At 35.6% G+C, this 17,500-nt stretch overlaps 1 protein-coding gene and 1 non-coding gene across 2 annotated transcripts in view; both read left to right on the top strand.

Annotated features, from left to right (window-relative positions):
* The window catches only part of DNAH5 (dynein axonemal heavy chain 5), a 1,563,391-nt gene that overhangs the window by 390,723 nt on the left and 1,155,168 nt on the right, over window positions 1-17,500 (top strand).
* On the top strand, window positions 15,974-16,089 carry LOC128661868 (U5 spliceosomal RNA). Its single transcript, XR_008402648.1, has one exon. It is a non-coding gene; the product is annotated as a U5 spliceosomal RNA (small nuclear RNA).

The following is a 17,500-nucleotide window of genomic DNA, read 5'->3' as shown; positions in this document are numbered from 1 at the left end:
TGGCCCTCGGTCACCACGGAAACACATCCTTTTTATTATTTTTTTTTGAACAGCTAAATCCTTTAACTGCTATACCAGTATTGGCCCTTAGGTGGCAGCAGATATACAACATAGCAATACATTTAAATTTTTTCTTTAAAATGTGTAATAACTGCCATAATTCCATCATATTAATAAGTTCACAATATCAATCACAGATGGGTAGAATCACATTACCTCTCTGGTCCTTTTGATATGAAACATGTGTCTATCATTATTTATATTAAATAATTTATATTGCTAACTATTCAATTTTTCCTATTAAACATATTATAATTTACTGCATTAGGAAATTTCTTTTGTTAGCATTTATATTTCATTTAGCCTAACAGAAAATTTATATTTCAATATCAGATGTCAATATTTCATAGTCATATCACATCAAAGTAACTTCCATATATCCATCTCACTATATTTCAAGAGATGTATTTAAAACTTTATAAACATTTATTGCACATTCATATGATATGACTTATTTCATCCCATGTATCGCCCTGTATGTGTCATCTTTTAGTTCCATCTGGAAAACAGGAAAGCATGTTATATATACATATAATTCAAAATATGGTATTATTAAAATTGTTATTTAATCTATAATAATTCTGAATTTATTTCCTGTATAAATATCCCATGCAGCAATTATCTATCTAATATAATATATTTCATTTCCACATATATATACATATATGGATTATTTGAATCATTTCAAACATATCTGAAACTATTGGCCTCATTCCCTTTGTAAAATGTATTTAATTTTACTTATGCTACGTGGATTGTAAATGCTAATCTGTCTGCTCTCAGTAAATTTCAAAGTTACACCATAGCACATGTCTGTTGGCTAAGGCCTTCACTGCCCCACCCACATAGCATGGGGTCAATCCATGAGTAGTTGTAAAAGTCACAATACAACATATTTTCTGTTTAGCTAGCAATGCAGACGTGTATTTGATGTTTAGGAGCAATTAACACCTATGTGCATAGAAACTGTTTCCCTATGATTTTGACCAGCTTCAAGAGGGTATTCCAGACACCTCGTCCTCACTCATAGCATGGGGTACAGAATGCTATGAAATTTGCACTTCCTAATTAAGAAGCAAATGTTTCCCTTTTGTTTCTTGGGACATACTGTCTGTAGTTCAGCCTGGAGATGTATATTCAATTTGTGGGGGTTTCTGAGTCAAATCCTGACATCAGAATTGCAATCCTAGTTCAAAGAATATCTGATAAAAATATGGTTTCATACATAAACACATTCCCCTGTCTTATTTACACATATATATATAATATATATGTCATTTATCTGTAGCCTGACATAATTCCCCATTTCAAACTCAAATATATGTAGGACACATGTATTTGAATTGGATCAAAGTCAGTGGTATTTGGTGAGGATGTTGACCGTACACACCATAGACAGTCTTCTATGTAGAGAGTCTGTCATTTTTGAGCCTTCATGTTCATCAGCTAGGCATCTTTAAACTACAGTATGTCTTTAGTGCATTTGGGGATATGACACTTCATTCTCCCTCTATGACTTGTAGTTGGGATCGAGGATGACATGCCCGCAATTGATTGATATGGACCCATTTATCTATGAAACTTTCATTTTTGGGGATCCTTATTTTATAGGCCACTGGAGATATTTTGTCAGTAATGACAAAAGGACCTTTCCATGAGGGAAGAAATTTCTTCTCCCTAACCTGATCTCTTCCAAAGTTATAAAGATAAACTTTATCATTTATGTCATATTCCTTTTTGGATGTTTTGAGATCATAATAGGTTTTAGTGGCAGCTGCAGCTCTTTCTAAATTCCTTTGAGCAAATGCAAAGGCATATTGCAGTTGCTTTCTTAGGTTCTCCACATATTGATGTGTATTGGCAGCGTTTATCAAGTTTTGCTCTGATGTACGGTACAGCAGATGCTGAGGTAGAACCATTCTTCTACCAGTCATCAGTTCAAAAGGTGACATCTTGGTAGCACTACTTGGAGTTGCTCTTAATGCATTAGGACTAGAGGTAGTTTTACATCCCAGTCTTTACACGTTTCACTCACAAACTTTTTGAGGATTTTAACAATGGACTGGTTGTAACGCTCTACACCACCACTTGAGGCAGCTCTATAAGCAATATGGAGCTTTCTTTTAACCCCTAGTATTTTCCACATTTTGGTCATCACTTCGCTAGTGAAGTGGGTCCCCCGATCTGACTCGATTCTTTGGGGCAAACCAAATCTGGAAAATACATGGTTGATGAGCAACGCTGCACATGTTTCAGCTAGGGATGGGCGAATGTTTTGCAACATTCGAAAAACGGCATGAATTTTAACACATTCGTTCATTCTAATCGAATTTCGAATGTTTACATAACATTCTAACATTCGATTTTCGAATGTTCGGCTTCGAATTTTACAATTACATTCGAAAATATTCTTTTCGAAAAATTTGAATTTAGATTGTAATAGTATTTCTAATGCTTTTTCTTTAAATGTAATATTCGAATTATGCAATATTCAAATTCGAAAAATTCGAATTTAGATTGTAATAGTATTTCTAATGCTTTTTCTTTAAATGTAATATTCGAATTGAATTATGCAATACGTGTATTTGAATTCGAAAAATTCGAATTTAGATTGTAATAGTATTTCTAATGCTTTTTCTTTAAATGTAATATTCGAATTATGCAATATTCGAAATTGAAAAATTAAAATTTATATGTTTGTAATAGTATTTCTAATGCTTTCTTTAAATGTAATATTTGAATTATGCAATATTCTATATGGAAACATTTGAAATGATATATTTGTATCTATTATGTATCAATTTACTAGATTCCCGCCCTACCACATGAACTATTGAACTTCTGAATAGTATTTGTTAAATAGAATGTTTAACTCGAAATTTTGAATGTGGACATTCTATATAATTATAAACATTCGAATTCGAAAGTGACATTCGAAAACTGTAAATAAAATTCGATTTTTGAATTTTTAAGAATATTCATTCTTATCGACATTCGGATTTAGAATTCGAATTTCGGTAATAACATTCATTCTACATTCGAAATTTGAAAATTTACACATTCGCCCATCCCTAGTTTCAGCACTATTGTTAGGTGCACTAATGCACTCTACCCATTTAGTGAACAGGCATGTCACGGTTAACATGTATTTGTTACCTCTTGATGACCTTGTTACCGGACCAATAAAATCAATTTGTATATCTGACCATGGCATTACCATCCCCCTTTTCTGCAATGGTGCTCTATGCGTTGGCGCAGTGGGTTGGAACTGTGGACAGATTAAACACCCTTGACAGTAGGTTTGAACATCCTTCAACATGTGTGGCCAAAAAGCGTAATCACGCAATATTTCATACGTGAGTTTGGCACCACGATGACCAGATGTGGGAGCATCATGGGCATGTTGAAGCATTAGACCTCTGAACTTGGTGGGTACTACCCATTGCTGGATGCCAGTTTTGGAGGTTCTAATTAACAAACCATCCTGTAACTTGAATTGTGATCTAGATTTTATTAAGATTCTAAGATCTTCTTTGCCAATACAATCATCTTTTGATATGGGGTTGCTTTCAGGATCTTCTATGTGTTTATAGAAGATGCCTACAATGGGGTCTTCTTTTTGACTAGTGATCAGGTCCTCACTAGGAGAATCCTGACTCCATTGTACCAGGTTAGGCTCACTCTGTTGTTTGGCCTGGTTTCTGGTAATGGCTTCTACCTGAATTGCACCCATTAAATGGTCAATATTAAGGAGTTCTCCAGTTATGGCTCCTTGTTTGGCTAATTAATCCGCAAGATCATTGCCTTCCTTATCTGGGCCTAGAACCCTGGAATGACCCTTGGTCTTTTTCCAGTGTATGGTTAAATCATTGGATACCACCAGATTGTCAAATTCGCAGAACAACTTGCCATGCTTGACTGGTTTGTTATTGCTTTTCTGCATGCCATTTCTTTTCCAAGTTGGCAGGTATTCAACAAAGCTGTCACGCACATAATTTGAGTCAGTTATGATCACAAATTCATGAATACCATGTTCAATAGCCATTTCAATGGTTTTTAGAATAGCAGTTAGTTCTGCTAATTGCCCAAGTTATACCAATGCCAGCGACTAATCTGCGCTCATTATCAATAGTGGCATGGTAAGAACAACCATCAACATATACCCAAGGTAATGTTTGACAATGGTCCTCATTGTACATTTTATATGGGGAAAGCAATTGCTCCTCCAGGAAATCATTGTCTGATAATTCTTCCCCCGGATCTTTAGCAGTACAGTCGTGGAGCTCAGCAAGCCCATGTGCGACTGGATTCTTTTTATTCTGCTTGCAGCGAATTTCTAATGGCCGGCCTTGTAAGGAAAGAGTCCACGCTGTTATGCGGCTATTTGACAAATTCCCATCTCTTATTCTCTCACTTTGCAAATATAGCAGCGGCTGGTGGGCCGTTTCTACAATAATTTTCTCGCCCTGTATATAGCTGCAGAAATTTTGTAGAGCCCATACAGTAGATAAGAGGGCTTTTTCGCAATCGCTAAACTTTATTTCTACTGGGGATAGATTTTTGCTCGCATAAGCAATGGCTTTGTTTAAATTATCATGCTTTTGGTATAAAACAGCACTCATGCTTACATCTGTGTACCCTGTTCTAAGTAGAAAGGTTTTACCACCTTCAGGGTATGCTAAGCAAGGTGCTTGCGTGAGTTTTCTCTTCAGCTCTTTGATGGCTGTCTCTTGAGACTCACTCCATTGCCATTTCACATCCTTCTTTAGAAGAAGTAGTAGTGGTTTAGCTAACTCTGCATAATTATCAATGAATTTGCGAGAATAATTCGTCATACCCAGGAATGAATCTCAATTCCCTTTAAGTTAGTTGGGTTTTTAGAATTTACTATAGCTTCAACCTTTTTCTTCTGAGGATTAAGCCCTTCAGAAGTAACTTCATGTCCCAAGAAGTTTACACGGGTGCGGCACCATTGAGCTTTTTGTAGGGATAATTTGACACCTGCCCTTTTAAGTTGGCTGAGGACGTGTTTAAGCTCTGTGAAGTTTTTTTCAAAGTCTGTGCTTTTGATTAAAACATCATCAACATAAGATAAGGTCCCCCTCTCCAGTGCATCAGGCATAGCCTTATGCATGAATACAGCAAATTCATGTCCAGAATTTATGTATCCAAATGGCAGTCTCTGGAATGCATATTGGACCTTTTGGAAGGAGAATGCCAGCTTATACTGGTCCTCCTCATGTACCTTGATGGTCCAATATCCCTGTGCACAATCAATGGCAGTGAATATTTTGGATCCCTGCATTTGTGCTAGGCACTGGTCAATGAATGGTACAGGCCAACCAGACATGTACACTCATTTGTTTAGCTGTCTTAAATCAGCACACAAACGCCATTGTCCATTGGGCTTAAGGACACCTAGAATAGGATTATTATAAGAGCTGTGCACCTGTCGTATGATACCCCTTTCTTCCAAGTTCCTTATGATTTCTGCGAGAGAATCATATGAGGCTAAAGGAAGTCTGTATTGTTTAATAAAGACAGGTGGTGCATTGGGATCTGTTTGTATCCTTGCAATGTGCAAGTCGGTAGTACCACAGTCGTAAGAATCCCTAGCGAAAATATCCTTGTACTCCATCAGGAGTTCTTGCAGCAGTTGGCGTTCATCATCGCTGAAACAGCCATTAGCTAAGGATATTTGTTCCTCGACTATTTGCTGAAATCCTGGAAAGATTTCAGGCTGTCCTATTTCATAGGCTTCTTCCAACCTAGAGGTGAGATCCCCTTGATTATAATTTACATTGCTCCCATGACTCTGGGTATTGGGGTAATCTTGCTGTTTGATTGGCTGATCAAACACTAGTGAGGCTTCTTCAATTTTACAGATGCCTTCCTCTGAGCTGAAGGGATAAATAGACTGAATATTAAATAGACCCTCTGGCATAGATGCAAAGGATTGTTCTATTAATTGTTCTTCAGTTAAGTATCCTTCAGGGATCAGCCCACTTACATTATTCTGGAATCCAAAAGTGTAATAACTTGATTCCAGTGCATATCCTATGGTAGTTCCCTTGGATAATGTTATATCCTGTGGGGTCATGTTATGCACAATAATATGTATTGGAACAGTTCCAATATTCACCATAGGAGTGTAGGTTACTGTGACACCCCGATTTTGTATTCTATGGGAGAGGCAAATTAGTGTTTCAGAAGTTTTTAATTTCTGACCTCTCTTTACCTGTAAGGGTAAAAGAAATTTATCAGCCCCAGCAGGAATTATAACATCGCTAGACACCTGCATATTCACAGCATATGGCAATTGCTGGTTTGATTTCAGGGCTGCATTTTCATCCTGAAATACTTCAGGGTCCCCCTTTAACCTGCTCCAGAGGCAAGAGTTAATCAAATCTATTTGTATGGCATATCTATGTAAGATATCATTGCCAATGTATATTTGATTATGGGGAGTATTTAAAACTAAAACAGGTGCTTCACTGACTTATTTCCTATAGAGATAGATAATAAGCACTTAGCTGTGATGTTATAGTTTTCAAACCTGTCATCCAGGTTGCTGACACTGTGGTCTTGGGGAGAAAGATATTTTATCACTTTAGGTTCAGCTATCTGTGCTAATAAGCCTTCGCTTATATAGCTAGCTTCCTGTTTTAAACTCAACTTGGCATATTTTGTTGTACCAAGGTCATGTATTTGTATAGGGATAAATAGATCCTCTTTAACTCTCTCAATCCCTGTGAGGTATCGAGCGTGGCCTCCCCCCTTAGGGATTTTATGATCCCCCTTGTGGAGTGATATGGTTAATGCATCGTCATCTAGGGAAATATTCGCTATCTTTCCAGGCGAAATTTTAAAAGTATTACAATCAGAGCCACTTAAAGGAGTCTGATCATCTATTTGTAGAATGGTGATTTCAGGTACAGAGTTATTCCTGAAATGAATCTCCACAGCATCTGGTTTCTCTTCCACCACGTGACAGCTATGTCGGGTGCGAGATATACCAGATTTTTCAGAATTGATAGGCCTTTTAGCTTGTGACCAAATTACATTATTTATGCAATCAATTATGGTGCTTAATCGCTTCAGGAGATCACTACCAATAATTAAACGATCAGTTGGCAGATCCACTATAATGACAGGGTGTCTTATGACCCTGTTCCCCAATTTAAATCTTAGCCAGGCAGTACCGTAAACTTTTAGAGACTCATCCCCAACTCCTATTAGAGAACCGTCAAATTCTTTTATTTTAGGTTTGTGGGGTGTTAGCTCATTTAGCTGTGTGTAGTACCTGTGGGATAAAATAGTTGCCTGAGATCCAGTATCGACTAATCCCATGATAGGGTTGGAGACTGAATCTTGTAGTTCAGCCAATACATAATATCTCCCTGCAGTTTCTACCATTTCACACATAAAATTGGCATTCTCATACATCTGTGGGCTTCGCCACGTGTTACCTGAATTCGCCACGTTTTCCCGTGCAGAGGAAGTTTCATACCTACCGGCCTCCTCCATGACAGGGTCGGCTGGATTCTTGTGTACTGCATCTGTGGAAATAAGGTTAAGAGAGTGCTGCAAAGGAAGAGATTTGTTAATTTTTCCCGGATGAGGTGGCTTGTCATCACGGCTAAATCGTCCGTTTCCGGTCTGTGGGGAGAGGACATGATTAGTATCCTTGATATTTATTATTACATTTTGTATATCTCTCCCCTCCCTTTCAGGTGATACTGCAGTGTTTATGATTGTGCCTGTGGTCCACTGCTGACCACTGGCTGTACCCCTAAAAAAGTATTGTTCGGTTGCTGAGCCGTAAGTTTTTGACTCATATTAGCGACTTGTTCGCTCAACCGAATTAGCTGGGTACTAAGCTGATCTACTTGATTGTACAAGTTACCCCTACTCCTGGGCCTATCTCTTGATGCCCCATAATAATGATTCTTGGACCATTGGTTCCCCTCAGAATTAGAGCTGCTATTTCTATCCTGGCGTGGTTGTTCCTGGGGTGCAATTTGTTCAGCATTATTATTTTGGGGAGTATTATTTACTTGGGGTGTCTGGTTATCCTGAGAATACCTTAGCCGTCTATTGTATCTACCTTTGCGGGGGTACCCATTATTCTGTGGGTATTCTCTTTGGGCGTAGTTATTCGCCTGAGTGTTTCCCCCCGCGTTGGCTATAGTCTCTCTGCGCCTCATCCCATGTTGGGGGAGGGGTAGAGTTAAAACCTCTGTGGAGATGGCCCATTTTCTCTGGCCACTTCCGCGTAGGTTTTCTTTTTAGACTCCAAATTTAGGGGTTCAGGTGACACCCTAGTTTCGGCCACTATTTTAGGATTGGGCTTTTTCTCCCTTTTATTCCCCTGTTCACTGGACTGCTGAATAGAGTATAATTTCATACTCTCTTTGATCAGCCATTCCAATGAACAGTTCTCCTAAAAATCTCTAGCTAAGTTGATTTTGATGGGTGTGGGTAGCGCTTCAAAAAATATATTCACAAACTCTGAACCTTCAAATATGGGATCATCTTCAGCCATGCTGTACGCATTCTTCAATACAGAAAGGAACTCGATTGGACTTTGATTTGCACTACATTTTAAACCGTATACAGCTATTCGTTTTAGTTTAGCCGTTTTAGTGCGATGTTGTCCGAATTCTTTTCTGCATTGTCGTTTTGTTTCGCTCCAGGAATGAATCTTCATATGGTTTAGTGAAGCAAAGAATTTGTGATGATTACTTTCAAATACCCAGGGTAGAAATTCAATTTTTAACTGCTCACTTGTAACACTCATTATAGATAATGCGTTTTCAAAGGCCTCTAAGTGGTCAATTATGGAAGTGGCCCCCCTTTAGAAAATGGGCCGTACTGTATTCTTTAGGAATTTAATTGTTGTGGGGGTGTCATACACTTTATTTGGTACATCACTGGATCTTACTGGGGACTAATTGTTTTGAGCTAGAGTGCCTTTCATCTGAGGCGTAATCATTTTCTGGTCCTCCAGAGTTATGTAAATTGCCTAGGGAAAAAGTTACCTCTGGGCCTGATATTAGGGCTATAGTTTGGGTATCTTTGTCTATCCTCCAACTGGGATCTTGAAACTCATTTCTGTCCCAGTCCTTATTGCTGCTAATTTGTCTCTGTAATTTAATTTATTGCCTGCTCGTATGTTTTTACAGCCTCATGATATCTAGCCTTTTAAGTTTTATTTTCATCTTATTTCATCTTGGCACTTTTTTATATTCTTTCCTTCGAAAGCTTTAAAATCAGCCATTAATTCCTGATTATATTTATCTAAGTCAGAAGCCTTTTGGCTAGCATGGAAAACCTCTGTCTTTGCCTGAATAAAGGCATCTTGAAATTCTCGTAATGAATCATTTTCATCCCTTAGCCGCCCTAGTTGTCTGTTCTGTCCTGCCATTTGGTTAGACATCTCACAGCTCAAATACATTAGGATCGGCCAAGTTTTGAAAATTACTTCATCACGCCCCTAAGTTCGTGCATCTTGTATAAGTTGCAGTAAAATTTGGTATAATTCCCCATCTTCAAACCACATATCTTTAAACTAAATCTTTGGCCTTATCATTTACACTCATTAATATAACCTGGAACATCGTCCCCAATATCAAGTCTAGTCATGATGTGAATCATGGCGTCCTAATTTGAGCGTTTTTTCTGAATCACTTCATTGACAGAGGACCTTGGGGAGGACACAATTTCATCTTGCACAGAAACGCTAGCATTATTTTTTGCTGAAGACATTGTTATTTGAGTGTTTGTACTTAATAAGATAAAACGCTAATACAATTTTGACCAATAAGAGAGAGGGGAAAAAAAAATTATATCTTCAAAATATCAATATCAATTTTGAAATATGACAAAATTAATATTTGTATTAATCTTGAAATATGAAAAATTTATTTTTTGATTAATTGTGAAATGTGAAAATTTATATTTTTATGAATTTTGAAATATGAAAAATTAATATTTTTTATGAATTTTGAAATATGAAAAATTTTTATTTTTTTATTAATTTTTTAATATGAAAAATTTTATTTTTATTAATTTTTCAAAAAATTAATTTTTTAATAATATTTCAAAATATTAATATTAATCCTTGAAAACGAAAATCAATATTTCAATTTTAAAAAAAAATGAAACTTCTATATTTTCTAAATATCAATTTGAAATATGACATTTTTTTTCTCTCTTCTATAATAATTTCTATTTACCACAAATATACTATATCAATATGATAATTATTTATAATATCTCGTGCAATGCCCTCCATATTAGCGTATTCTCCAAACAATGTGTGAGTATATGGCAAGGGAATATATTTTAACAATCTTTCTTTAGACTGAACCCACAATCAATATACTTCTACTAAGACAACAAAAATAATATAAATACCTGAATTCTTTATTATTAGTAAATTATTTATGAACATATTGAAATGGGTATATTTGTGAGAATTAGAATATGAGGTCGACACTATATGCCGTTTAAAACTATTCAAATAAATTTTGCTATGCAAAGCTCATGGCAAATTTATCTTTAAAACCAGCCTTTCAGAGCTTGCATTTAAAATATTACAATGAGATCTAAAATAGCAGCTACAACATTCAGAAATATGATTTATAGTTTAATTTTACCCTGTTAATATAATGAGGTTCCAAAATCTTTAACAGCTCAATACCCAAGCAACACAATTCTAACAGTGTTAATTTAAACAATAGGACAATCTATACTTCTATTAAAACATCAGAAATTGTATATATTATTTATGTAAAAACCCAATTCTGAGTTATAACTCTATAGTTGTATAGATAAAAACAATTTAGCATCGAGGATATGTATTTAACACAATATACAGACTGAATATAAACTACAATATAAAACTGTTCCCTTTAAGTCTTTCAACTATACTTTAAACTACAGCTATTATGCATATATCTGTGTTAAAATTATTAATTGCAAACCTCTTTCTTTTTTATATATATATACTATACGTTTACCGAAATGACCGAAATTGATAGTCAGTTACCAAGGGATTCCTTGTTTCATCTCAGAAAATAAATAAGTCAATTTTGCAATCACTGAGAAAAGGGTAGATCAGCTTGCTCAGAATGAATGTATTTTGAACGCCCAGCCAGTAGATCATTCAAGTCAGCAAATCTCTGTGGTCCCTTTTTCTTCCTCCTGCATTTACTTAAATAAGTTTTTCACTCATTTATGAAACCATGGGAGTGGCCCTACGAGATCTGGACCATCCCCATTGGTTAGGTGGGATGTCCTATTTGGATTGGCCCTCGGTCACCCCACGAAACACATCCTTTTTATTATTTTTTTTGAACAGCTAAATCCCTTTAACTGCTATACCGGTATTGGCCCCTTAGGTGGCAGCAGATATACAACATAGCAATACATTTAAACACATCTCTGAACATTTAAATTTTTTCTTTAAAATGTGTAATAACTGCCATAATTCCCTCATATTAATAAGTTCACAATATCAATTACAGATGGGTAGAATCACATTACCTCTCTGGTCATTTTGATATGAAACATGTGTCTCATATTATTTATATTAAATAATTTCTATTGCTAACTATTCAAGTTTTCCTATTAAACATATTATAATTTACTGCATTAGGAAATTTCTTTTGTTGCATTTATATTTCATTTAGCCTACACAGAAAATGTATATATCAATATCAGATGTCAATATTTCATAGTCATATCACACTCAAAGTAACTTCCATATATCCATCTCACTATATTTCAAGAGATGTATTTTAAAACTTTATAAACATTTATTGCGCATCTCATATGATATGACTTATTTCATCCCATGTATCGCCCCTGTATGTGTCATCTTTTAGTTCCATCTGGAAAACAGGAAAGCATGTTATATATACATATAATTCAAAATATGGTCATTATTAAAATTGTTATTTTAATCTATAATAATTCTGAATTTATTTCCTGTATAAATATCCCATGCAGCAATCTATCTATCTAATATAATATATTTCATTTCAACATATATACATATATGGATTATTGAATCATTTCAAACATATGTGAAACTATGGCCTCATTCCCTTTGTAAATGTATTTAATTTCACTTATGCAACGTGGATTGTAAAATGCTAATCTGTCTGCTCTCAGCTAAATTTCAAAGTTACCCCATAGCACATGTCTGTGGCTAAGGCCTTCACTGCCCCACCCACATAGCATGGGGTCAATCTATGAGTAGTTGTAAAAGTCACAATACAACATATTTTCTGTTAGCCTAGCAATGCAGGCGTGTATTTGATGTTTAGGAGCCAATATAAACACCTATGAGCATAGAAAACTGTTTCCCTATGATTTTGACCCAGCTTCAAGAGGGTATTCCAGACACCTCGTCCTCACTCATAGCATGGGGTACAAAGTGCTATGAAGAATTTGCACTTCCCTAATTAAGAAGCAAATGCTTTCCCTTTTGTTTTCTTGGGACATGCTGTCTGTAGTTCAGCCTGGAGATGTATATTCAATTTGTGGGGGTTTCTGAGTCAAATCCTGACATCAGAATTGCAATCCTATTTCAAAGAATATCTGATAAAAAATATGGTTTCATACATAAACACATTCCCCTGTCTTATTTACACACACATATATATATATATATAATATATATATATATATATATATATATATATATATATATATACATATATATATATATATATATAATATATATGTCATTTATCTGTAGCCTGACATGGCATTCCCTAAAATGTCTGGCCACTGGGGGTGTCAGAATCAGCATCTTCTAATGACCTCAAGTGTTGTAAAAATCTGTCCTTTAGTGAGCGTTTAGTTTTCCCTGTATACTGTTTTCCACATAATTGACAAGTTAATAAATACACTACGTGTGTAGTGGAGCAATTGATGTAAAATTTTATATTATGCTCTTGATCTGTAGTATTGGACTTAAATTTTGGTCCCTCCAAAACATGAAAACATGTCTTGCAAATTGGGCGTCTGCATTTATAAAATCCTGTTTTTTTAGGTAACCACGTCTGGTTAGAACCAGATGGTAAATCTGAGTGAGATAATGAATTACCCTAGGAAAAACCCTAGGTTTGCAAGACATGTTTTCATGTTTTGGAGGGACCAAAATTTAAGTCCAATACTACAGATCAAGAGCATAATATAAAATTTTACATCAATTGCTCCACTACACACGTAGTGTATTTATTAACTTGTCAATTATGTGGAAAACAGTATGCAGGGAAAACTAAACGCTCACTAAAGGACAGATTTTTACAACACTTGAGGTCATTAGAAGATGCTGATACTTCTGACACCCCAGTGGCCAGACATTTTAGGGAATGCCACAATTCAGATATTTCAAAACTTTGCATACAAGGCATTGATCATGTCCATTTTGGAAAAGGGGAGGCGAGTAGGAGAGAATAAATTAAACATGCGAGAAATATATTGGATGTTTGTCCTTAAGACTACCATTCCTCATGGCTTAAACATCAGAAGAAATCTAGATACTTTTACATAAAACATCATATATCTTTTGTTTTTCTTAAGGTAGAGCATATAAATTGTCACAGGTATCCTTAATAGATCTACTTTACAATTAGTAAGCCACATATTCTTATATTGGCCAGTCCATTAAACAATAATAATATTTCCTCTAATTTTCTTTCTTTTTAATGGTTTATACGTGAGTATATAATATATCTTTCTAGTTTTCATATAAATAATAAAAGTATATAAAGGCATAAATATACCTAGATAGATATATTTAAATTATAAAGGTTTAAACTATACTCTCTATTACTTCAACATACGTGCACATCAAAGTATACAGAAACTGTATCTTTAAATACATAGGGGTGCTTGCCCCTTTAAATAGCAGGTGTGCACAGGTAATTACCTATGCAGTGATCAAGTGCGCAGGCACGAAACATGTTTGCAAATGTTCCTGTTCACATTGTGATGTGATAAGTATTTTGTATTTCTTTTATATACCGTGCTACGGTTATTCTGTTTTTAACTTGGCATATTAAACTTTGACATTTTTTATAATTTATCATTTGCGGTCTGAAGGTGCCTATTTTTGCGCTATTTTCACGCTTCTTCTCTCTCTCTCTCTCTCTCTCTCCTCTCTCTCTCTCTCTCTCTCTCTCTCTCTCTCTCTCTCTCTCTCTCTCTCTCTCTCTCTCTATATATATATATATATATATATATATATATATATATATTATATATATATATATATATACAGTATATATGTATGTATGTGTGTATATATATATATATCAGTGAAATAAAGGGTCCAGACAGCAGCTCAAAACAAGAAGTCCTTTATTGTAAAAATTGTTTAATAAAGCGTAAATAAAAATTGTAAAATGCACAACAATACAAACAAAGGTGTGCAAGATATAGAGTGTAACTATGGCCAGAATATAAGGGCTGTTAGGGGCACTAGAATGGACTTGTCTGACGGGTTTCAGCTCCTATGGAGCCTTACTCATAGACTGCATACTGCCCATTCTTACTATGCAAACTTATATAGGCTTACCTAACTTGTAATTGGTTATTGAAGTCCTTTCCTGCTGACCAATAGCCATATTAATGGGGGAGGGGAACAGCTCTCAGCTGGTTAACTTCCCTGTAAAGGTATGTAATATAAAAGTATCAGAACTCTTTACCTTATCTTATAAATTTATAAATACATACTAATATAAATACACAACCACATAAATACATAGTTATATAAATAAATAAATATATATATATATATATATATAATATATATTATATATATATATATATATACTATATAATATAAGAATTACTATTAATTTCTAAAAAATTCTAAATTTCTAAGGACAAAAGTGGGCAAGTAGATAGATAGTTCTACTACTGGGAGTTACATATTTCTTATCATATGTTCCAAAGATAACCTTTTCATTTTTATTTTATTTTTATGATTTTTGTTATAATGGTTGTCATGGTATGATCTGTTTAATTACCCACAAAATAATGTCCTCTAAGATATTGGATATTTAGTAGGCTGATCCATAAAAAACATGACTGTATCACTATATTGCTTGCCTGAATAATTAAAATCTAAAAGTTAAGCACACACTGTCTTTTGTTTATTCTATTATTAAGATCTAACCCCTATAGAATATTAAGTTCAGATTTCCCTAGTATATACTTAAAGGCTGGTCCACTTATGCACTAGGGAACCATATTCACCAAATATGTAAGAGGGGGAACTATTATGTTCCCCCCAGCATCAAAAGTGGATCATCATATTAACTCATTTTATTAATTTGGGAAGATATCAACTTGATTTACCAGTGATTGATCAGATCTGTTTCTATGTTTAGACCTGATGGTTGTCTGGTCCCCAAGGTGAAGATCCAGAAGACCTCCTTTTTGAAGAGATCACCTTGGGGATTTGCTCTATAACTGTCCATATGAAGTCTCTCACATCTCCATGGTGAACTTCTACAAAATGTTTGGCGGCCCCTGTAGTTAGGTTGCCTCGCTCAATATCATTGAGATGCGCTCGTATCCTCTCTCTGGCCTCTCAAGGGGTACAACCTACATACTGCTTGTCACATGTTGAACAAATGATCAGATAGATGATGAATGTTGATCTACAATTTGTACAGTGAAAATGTGAGTAAACGTTTTGAGTGGCTGTAGATTGGAAGGTCTTACTTACGGTAACATATCCGCAAGCCTTACACGTACTATTGCCACATTTGTAATGCACTTTCTGTGACAGCCAACTACTCTTAGGTTTGGGTTTCTTAAGTAAGGAAGAGGATACTTGATTCCCAATCATTACATTGCGTTTGGGGACGCAAAAACAACCATCCCTATACTCTGGTTTCTCTTCGGAACACGCAGGTCTTTCGCCTTTTACTGGGGATTTCCGTGGAGAGGAGCATAGCTGAGTTTCTTTTGAATTTTTGTACACCCTGGCTTGCTGGGGTTAAAAAAAAAAAAAAAAACAACCATCCCTGATTTCATCCTTCAGTATATCATCTGCCAATAAAATTGGCAGATTTTTCCGTAGTATTTTACAGACTGCATAATATTGTGAGCTAAATGTAGTCACAAATGTGGGCTTGTTCCTCACTGGTTTTTGTGTGTTTACGTCTTCAAGCAAAAATGACCTATCCTTCTGTGAGACATCATTAAGGGCTCTTAATATGGTATTTCTATTATACCCTCTTTCAAGGAATTTGTGTGTAAGAGTTTCGCTCTCGCCAAAAGCTGTCATCCTAAGAGCAATTCTGTTGCAGCCTTAGGAACTGCTTTTAGCATGTAAGAATGTATTCAATGTTATTGGCTTGACATATAATGATGTGCTGACCCTGTTCTCCATGGGCAGTCCTATCAAGATAACGTCCAAGTAAGGTATTTGGATTTTATCAAAGCTGAAAGTAAAACTTAAGCCCACCTCATTATTGTTGAGATAGTGACAGAAAGCCTCTCTATCTTCCTGAGTGCTAGACCATACAAAGAGGAGGTCATCAATGTAGCATTTATAGCTGGTTATGGATTTTAAGTAGGGATTCTGATCTGCATATAGGTGTGTCAGCTCCCACTAGCCCATGAAAATATTGGCATAGGCTGGTGCGAATTTCGCACCCATAGCAGTCCCTCGTTTTTGTATATAAAAACTCACTGAAAATTCAAAATAGTTGCGCGTTAGCAAAAAATCTAACACTCTCACAATATATTCTTTACGATCAGCATTATAAACGCTAAATTTGTCCAACATATATTTTGTGGCCTCTATCCCCTTATCATGTGGAATGGCTGAATACAGGCTGACCACATTAACTGTGAGCCAGCCCATACTGTCATTCCAAGTATGGTCATGCATCAATCTCAAAAGATGCTTCGTATCCCTCAGGTAGGATGGTAACCCATACACTAAAGGCTGTAATAAAGATTCCAGCCAATTGGACAAGTTCTCAAAAAGAGATCCTACTCCGGGGACGAAAGGACATCCGTTTACCTCCTCCAAGGACTTATGGACCTTGGGGAGGTGATGAAATATCGGAACTACAGGATGTTTAACATTTAAATAATCAAATGTTTCATCATCTATCAATCTTTATATCTACCATCATCAAGTAGATCCAAAAGGAGGACTCCAAAGCATTGAGTGGGATCCCCAGGCAATTTGGATTTTACTTAACTATCCAATAGTTGCCTTTCTGCTTCCATAATATAATAGGACTTGTCCAATACCACGATGGAGCCCCCCTTATCAGACTGCTTGATGATTATGTTGTCCCTTTGTTGTAGTTTCTTGAGGGCCAATCTTTGTTTAGATGTTAGATTATCCTTGTCCTTAGACCTGGTTTTTGATTCTTCCTTCTCCAATTTGAGG

The sequence above is a fragment of the Bombina bombina genome, chromosome 5 (genome assembly GCF_027579735.1).
Source record: "Bombina bombina isolate aBomBom1 chromosome 5, aBomBom1.pri, whole genome shotgun sequence".
In the NCBI taxonomy this organism is placed as follows: domain Eukaryota; kingdom Metazoa; phylum Chordata; class Amphibia; order Anura; family Bombinatoridae; genus Bombina; species Bombina bombina.
Note: the sequence above shows the minus strand (reverse complement) of the source record. Positions and strands in the feature narration are given on the sequence as shown.